The following is an 8,063-nucleotide window of genomic DNA, read 5'->3' as shown; positions in this document are numbered from 1 at the left end:
CTTGCTGACCTCCCAGCCTCCTATCTCTCCCCACTTCAGTTCATACTTCACTCTGCTGCCCAGATCATTTTTCTCTAAAAATGTTCAGGCCACGTTTCCCCACTCCTCAAGAACCTCCGGTGGTTGACTATCCACCTCCACTTCAAACAGAAGCTCCTCACCATTGACTTAAAAACACTCAATCGCCTTGCCCCCTCCTACATCACCTCGCTACTCTACTGCTATGACCGAGTCTGTTCACTTAGCTCCCCTAAAGCTAACTTTCATTCATTTATTCATTCAATTGTATTTATCGAGCACTTACTGTGTGCAAAGCACTATACTAAGTGCTTCAGAAGTACAATTCAGCAACAGAGACAATCCCTTCCCACAATAGACTCGCAGTCTAGAAGAGGGGAGACAGATATCAAAGCAAGTAAACAGGCATCAGTAGCATCATTATAAATAGAATTATAGATATATACACATTATTAATAGAAATAAATAGAATTATAATTATAAATATATACATATATACACAAGTGCTGTGGGGTGGGGAGGGGGTAGGGCAGAGGGAGCGAGTTGGGGCGGTGGGGAGGGGAAGCTAAGAAAAGGGGGGCATAGTCTGGGAAGGCCTCCTCCTTCTCACTGTACCTCAATCTTATCTCTTTGTTGACCTCTCGCCTACTTCATCATCATCATCATCATCATCATCATCATCAATCGTATTTATTGAGCGCTTACTGTGTGCAGAGCACTGTACTAAACGCTTGGGAAATACAAATTGGCAACATAGAGAGACAGTCCCTACCCAACAGTGGGGTCACAGTCTAAAAGGGGGAGACAGAGAACAAAACCAAACATACTAACAAAATAAAATAAATAGAATAGATATGTACAAGTAAAATAAATAAATAAATAAATAGAGTAATAAATATGTACAAACATATATACATATATACAGGTGCTGTGGGGAAGGGAAGGAGGTAAGATGGGGGGATGGAGGAACAACCTCCCTCCTCATATCTGACCGACAATTACTCTCCCCACCTTCAAAGCCTTATTAAAGGCACAAATCTTCCAAGAGGCCTTCCCTAAACAAGCCCTCTTTTCCTTTTCTTCAATTCCCTTCCGTGCCGATCTGACTTGCTCCCTTTATTCATCCCCCCCCTCCCAACCCCACAGCACTTTTGTATGTATCTGCAGTTGATTTATTTATATTCATTCATTCAATCGCATTTATTGAGTGCTTACTGTGTGCAGAGTACTGTACTAAGCGCTTGGGAAGTCCAAGTTGGCAACATATAGAGACGGTCCCCACCCAACAGCGGGCTCACAGTCTAGAAGGGGGAGACAGACAACAAAACAAAACATATTAACAAAATAAAAGAAATAGAATACAGGAATTCTATAGAATAGAATAGAATAAATAGAATGCAATATATAAATATAGAGTACAAGTAAAATAAGTAGAGTAATTAATATGTACAAACACATATTCATTCATTCAATCGTATTCATTGAGCGCTTACTGTGTGCAGAGCACTGTACTAAGCGCTTGGGAAGTACAAGTTGGCAACATATACTGTCTTCCCCTCTAGACTGTAAGGTCACTGTGGGCAAGGAATGTATCTGTTACATTGTTATAGCATGGCATAGTGGATAGAGTTCAGGTCTTGGAGTCAGAAGGTCATGGGTTTTAATCCCAGCTCTGCCACTTGTCTGTTGTGTGAACTTGGGCAAGTCACTTCACTTCTCTGTGCCTCAGTTAACTCATCTGTAAAATGGAGTTTGAGCCTGTTAGTCCCCATCTGGGACAGGGACTGTGTCTAACCTGATTTGCTTGTATTCACCCCAGCACTTAGTATAGTGCCTAACACACACTAAGTGCTTAACAAATACCATAATTATTATTATTGTTATTACTATCCCAAGTGCATAGTACAGCCCTTTGCACACAGTCAGTGCTCAATGAATACGATTGACTTACTGAATGACCATTCAGTCCAGTTTTCAGGTGGCCTGTGCTGTCTCTACTACTGACACCAGATAATTTAAGTTCTCATCATCATCATCAATCGTATTTATTGAGCGCTTACTGTGTGCAGAGCACTGTACTAAGCGCTTGGGAAGTACAAATTGGCAACATATGGAGACAGTCCCTACCCAACATTGGGCTCACAGTCTAAAAGTTCTCAGGCTTCCTCCTATTTGATTTTTTCTACCAGTGCCCTTGGCTTGGAAGCACAGCCCCTACTTACCTCAGGGGAATGCAATGGTTCTGGAGTGAGGATGAGGATTATAGGTGGCCAATAATTCTGGACTGTGAGCCCACTGTTGGGTAGGGACTGTCTCTATATGTTGCCAACTTGTACTTCCCAAGCGCTTAGTGCAGTGCTCTGCACACAGTAAGCGCTCAATAAATACGATTGATGATGATGATGATGATGCTGAATTGTGATATTTGTCAAATGTTGACCTTGTGTCAAGCACTGTACTAAGTGCTGAGGTAGGTGCAAGTCAGACACAGTACCTATCCAACATGGGACTCCCAGGCTAAGAGGGAGGGAGAACAGGTATTCAATCTCCATTTCACAGAGGAGGAAGTTGAGGCTCCAAGAAGTTAAGTGACTTGTCCAAGGTCACACAGCGGACTGGTGGCAGAGCTGTGATCAGAACCCATGTCCTTCTGATTCACAGGCCCTTGCTCTTTCAACTAGGCCTCCCAAGTCATGATAACAGTATATAAACAGTTCTGATTCCTCCGCCTTTTGATAATACTGTGCAGGAACCCTTTCTTTGAGAGGTCCTTGTTCTGACGCTGATAGAGAAGCAGCGTGGCTCAGCGGAAAGAGCACGGGCTTTGGAGTCAGAGGTCATGGGTTCAGATCCCAGCTCCGCCAATTGTCAGCTATGTGACTTGGGGCAAGTCACTTCACTTCTCTGTGCCCCAGTTACCTCATCTGTAAAATGGGGATTAAGACTGTGAGCCCCCAGTGGGACAACCTGATTACCTTGTTAGCTCCGCAGTGCTTAGAACAGTGCTTTGCACATAGTAAGTGCTTAACAAATGCTATTATTATTATTATTATTATTATTATTATATGCGTGAATCTTCTCCTCGGGCAGTTCCAGAGATGACCAGGTTGTCTCCCCTGGACTGATGAAGGCTCTGCACAGTCTCTTTCTGCTCCTAGTCCGCAGTCAGTTCACCATTTTGCCAGTGGACCCCGAGACCATTGGTAACTATGTGTTTGTACACTCAGGTTGTAGTGGTGTTTGGACAGTGCTGCTAATATGTTTATACATTGTGTTTATACATGTGTTTATACATGTTTAAAATATATAACTTGAATGAGTGAATCCACTCCAGTTCCCAGAACCTCTACTTGCATCAACTTGTCTCCGCCTTTTAGACTGTGAGCCCACTGTTGGGTAGGGACTGTCTCTATATGTTGCCAATTTGTACTTCCCAAGCGCTTAATACAGTGCTCTGCACATAGTAAGCACTCAATAAATACGATTGATGATGATGATGATGATCAACAGAACTAGCATTTAACTGTTCTGATGAGCTGTTGTAGAAAGAATGTTCTTGAATAGTGTTCTGATACTAATAATAATAATTAATAATAATTATGGTACTTGTTAAGTGCTTACTATGTGCCCAGCACTGTTCTAAGCACTGAAGTAGATACAAGGTGATTATCTGGACACAGTCCCTGTCCCTCATGGGGCTCACAGTCTTAATCCCCATTTTAAAGATGAGGTAACTGAGGCACTCCACTCTCAGGATCGCACCTAGAGTGTTTCCAGTACACTACCAGTCTTGGCTATGGGAGGAAGAGTCAAGCAGAGGCCTACCCATTCCATTCCTAGCTTGAGCAGTGGTTAGAAAGTGGAAGGCAATCTGCAACAAATCAAAACGCACCTGTGCTGGGCAGCAGCGGCACGGGAGAGAGTCAAGGGCAGAGACTCAAGTTTACTGCGCAGAAGACAATGTTAAACCACATCTATATTTTTCCCAAGAAAACCATATGGCTACACTACCAGACCGATTGCAGGTGGAGGTGGGGTGTGCTGAGAGAGATATTTCCGGAGAGTCTCTATGAGTCAGAGATGACCCAACAGCATATGACAAGAACTGAGACACAGAGAAGTTAAGTGACTTGCCCAAGGTCACATAGTAGACAAGTAGCAGAGCTGGGATTAGAACCCATGTCCTCTGACTCCCAAATCCATGATCTTGCCAGTAGGCCATTCTGCTTCCTGTGTGGGTTCATTGCTCAAATTCTACCCAATTTGATAATAATAAAATAATACCGATGATCTTTGTTAAGCGCTTACTATGTGCAAAGCACTGTTCTAAGCACTGGGGAGGATATGAGGTGATCAGGTTGTCCCACGTGGGGCTCACAGTCTTAATCCCCATTTTCCAGATGATGTAACTGAGGCACAGAGAAGTTAAGTGATTTGCCCAAGGTCACACAGCTGACAGTGGACAGAGCCGGGATTTGAACCCATGACCTCTGGCTCCCAAGTCCCTGCTCTTTTCATTGAGCCATGCTGCCCTCACTGTACCTCGTTCTCGCCTCTCCCGCCGTCGACCTCCGGCCCACGTCATCCCCCGGGCCTGGAATGCCCTCCCTCTGCCCCTCCGCCAAGCTAGCTCTCTTCCTCCCTTCAAGGCCCTGCTGAGAGCTCACCTCCTCCAGGAGGCCTTCCCAGACTGAGCCCCTTCCTTCCTCTCCCCCTCGTCCCCCTCTCCATCCCCCCATCTTACCTCCTTCCCTTCCCCACAGCACCTGTATATATGTATATATGGTTGTACATATTTATTACTCTATTTATTTATTTATTTATTTTACTTGTACATTTCTTTCCTATTTATTTTATTTTGTTGGTATGTTTGGTTCTGTTCTCTGTCTCCCCCTTTTAGACTGTGAGCCCACTGTTGGATAGGGACTGTCTCTATGTGTTGCCAATTTGTACTTCCCAAGCGCTTAGTACAGTGCTCTGCACATAGTAAGCGCTCAATAAATACGATTGATTGATTGATTGATTGATTGATTGATTCTCCCTCAGAATTGCTAATCAGAATTGATAATCCCCAGGACCCTCCATGCAGTAGTTATAGTCCACTCATGGAATGGCTAAACTACAAACCTCTTCTTGACATCAGTGATGGATAACCAGCTCATAGCCAAACTCCCCTTCAGGTTCATTTTCTCCTCCAATGAAAATACAACTCTATAGAAAAACCAAGTGTACCCAGCCACGTGGCTGTTAGAGTTGGGTGCGGGAGGGAAGAAGGAAGTGTCAGACCGATCTAAAAGTGGGAGAAGCCCCCCTCTCCCCACCAGGGCATGGTTTCTAAGTTGGAGGATTGCAGTAGTCCTGCTGCTATCAGTTGGGCCTTGTTAGGCTGCTCAAATTAATTCTTTATGCTGTAATCCATCAATTGGTCAGTGGTATTTATTGAACGGTTAGTCATTAAGTGCTTGAGAGAGTACAGTACTACAGAGTTGATAGACACATTCCTTGCCCACTAGGAGCTTAAACAGTCCAAATAAGGGAGACAGACATTAAAATAAAGGACGGCTTTGTGGGGCCGAGGGAGAAGTGACTATCACATTTTTGTAATGCGAAGATCTAATTTATGGACAGACCAAAGCTGGAAGAAGAAATGGTTTTCCTGCTGAAATGCATTGGCTCTGGGAAATGTCTGGAGATTTAACTGTAATCCTGTTGTCTCTCCCTGAAGGTTGTTGGAATAAATGCTGTTGTTCCGTGGCTATGCCCGAGGGGCATGGAGAGACAAAACTTCATCTCCTGTGAGACTCTGAAGTACCTTTCTATTGACTCCCACTTCTGAGGTGTAAGCACAAAGCATAAAATACAGCTATTCCCATGCTTCGGGTTGAAATCATTTCCTTTGTAATATAAACTCATATTTCTAATTGGATAAAACACTCAGTCATTTCTGAAATGTGGAAAAGGAGGAAATGTTTAGTGATATTTGAGTTCATTATAACATCCAGTCCCTGTATCGTTGTAGCGACTCCTGCAGTCCTTTGGAAGCTTGGGTTTTTATTGTGAAACTAGGAAAAAAATATTAAAATTCTATTTAGAAGCTCAAAATAATTCCTTGGACACCAAATAGCTTTCATTAAAAGGCAGTTTGATAAGGTCATTGTACATGAGTCAGAAACATGGATTTCATTTTCCTTAAAAATAATCAAGAAAGTCTGGACTGTTGGCAATTTTCAAATGTTGTAGGAAAATAATCGGGTTCATTTGCTAAACCCACAACAAAGGTGAGTACACCTGTCTCTTCCAGTAACTTCCTCCATGGAGGTTAGCCTTAGGCACTACTTAAATAGCATGTAGCCTACGCCGCCGTAGAGCAGACAATCTTATTAGAGAACATCATGACAAAAGTGTGGTCTAATAAAGCGAAGGGAACATTTTTTTCCATTTTAAACAAAGAGAGCTCTAAGGGAGTGATATAGTTCCAGAGTACTGACTCAAAACTGTTCTCTATCTGAACTCTATGATTATGAAATTTCAATTAAATCTAAAAAAAGCAAAGCTAACAGACACCAGAGAATGCCAGAGGAAAACAGGATGTTCTTTTTGATTGGGAAATAATTATCCCAGTTCAATGGCAGTACCCAGGTAGCTGCAGTTGACGTTAGTTTTACCTCATTAAAGAAACAGTTGAATTATGGTAGATTTTCCCCGAGCAGCAAAGCTGTCATTCAAAAGGGTGATTTTATTGGGGTGCAAATCCCTTCAGTTATTGCTGCAGTCCATTTCTAAAATGTATTTGAAGCCTGAGGGAAAAGGACAAATTAAGACAGATTTTTTCCTTTATGCAACGAACCTACCAGGGCCTTATGTATGCTTTAGAAAACGGCATTACCTGCAGGGTGCTCATCCACCATGAAAGTCCTCTATTATCTCATTCTTTACATGAATGAAATGTGAATATAGTTCCCCTCTTTCTCAGAAACCATTACACTGATTGGATTGTGTCTGGAAGCAACAGAATGAGTTTTTCCACACAATTATTTTCAACTGATTGAAAAATGTATGTTTCCTCTCTCAGGTGATGATGGGTCCTACTCCACACTTTTAAGACTGGAGGAAAATAGTAACACCAGTGACCTTTAGAAACCTTCAGCTTAGGGGATGGGAATCAACTTTTTAAATGGTTGGGAAAAAATGGTTTGCTGGGATATTTTTTCTTTGAGAATTTCAGCTTCTTTTATTGGTTCAGTTTGTTAGGGTGATTTGGCTGAGGAGATAACATATCTAAAAGATTCCATCATAAATAAGATGGATCTTGGAAGGGAATTATAATCTCTTTCTAAATGATTTTGAAATATTTATTAAGCACCCGCATTTACAAAACACTAGAGCCTGTATGAAAATTAAGCCAAAATATTAGGTTTGTATTTGTCTATTCTCTGTGGGAGAAAAAAAATCAGCTCTTTTATTCTCTCTTTGAAACTTTAAATTGCTTTAGATATAGTTGCCTAGTGATCTGACATGTGTAATTTTTATTTCTGAGAGTGTTCCCAGCACTAATTCTATTAATAACTCAAAATGATGATGATGGTGCTTTAATCTTGTATTGGAGTGCCTAGCCAACTAATCCAGCTTTTGCTTAAACTAATTCAGAGAGATATATAAATCAATCTTCTGCTCAGCTCTGAGAAATGAGATTTTACAACTTTCTCTGACATAAAGGCGTTCCTACCATTTAACCTAGGTACTTCCTGCTGGTCGCTAAGATGGTTTTCTTCTCTTTGGTCCTCTGCAAAGTTGAACAGTAGCTCATTACCAACATCCAAAAATAATCTCCATGTAGTCGAAACCTAATAGATTTCCATTCATGCAGCCTAAGGAGTCTTTCAACTTTCCCAAATACAATCAGTGCTGCCATAACAACTATTTTAATAATGAGTTGTGACTAGAACATTGTTAGGGAATTAGGGGAACATTCATCTGACAACTTGAGCCTGTTATATACAGCGTACCGTGGTGTCTCAAGGAACAGTCTGTGTAGTAATATAATT

General features: G+C 41.9%; 1 non-coding gene across 1 annotated transcript; it reads left to right on the top strand.

The window, feature by feature from the left end:
- The first annotated feature begins 3,762 nt into the window (after positions 1-3,762).
- Positions 3,763-3,900, top strand: LOC119923822. Its single transcript, XR_005448980.1, has one exon. It is a non-coding gene; the product is annotated as a small nucleolar RNA SNORA7 (small nucleolar RNA).
- The last annotated feature ends 4,163 nt before the right edge of the window (positions 3,901-8,063 follow it).

This window comes from Tachyglossus aculeatus, chromosome 2, assembly GCF_015852505.1.
Source record: "Tachyglossus aculeatus isolate mTacAcu1 chromosome 2, mTacAcu1.pri, whole genome shotgun sequence".
NCBI lineage: Eukaryota > Metazoa > Chordata > Mammalia > Monotremata > Tachyglossidae > Tachyglossus > Tachyglossus aculeatus.
Note: the sequence above shows the minus strand (reverse complement) of the source record. Positions and strands in the feature narration are given on the sequence as shown.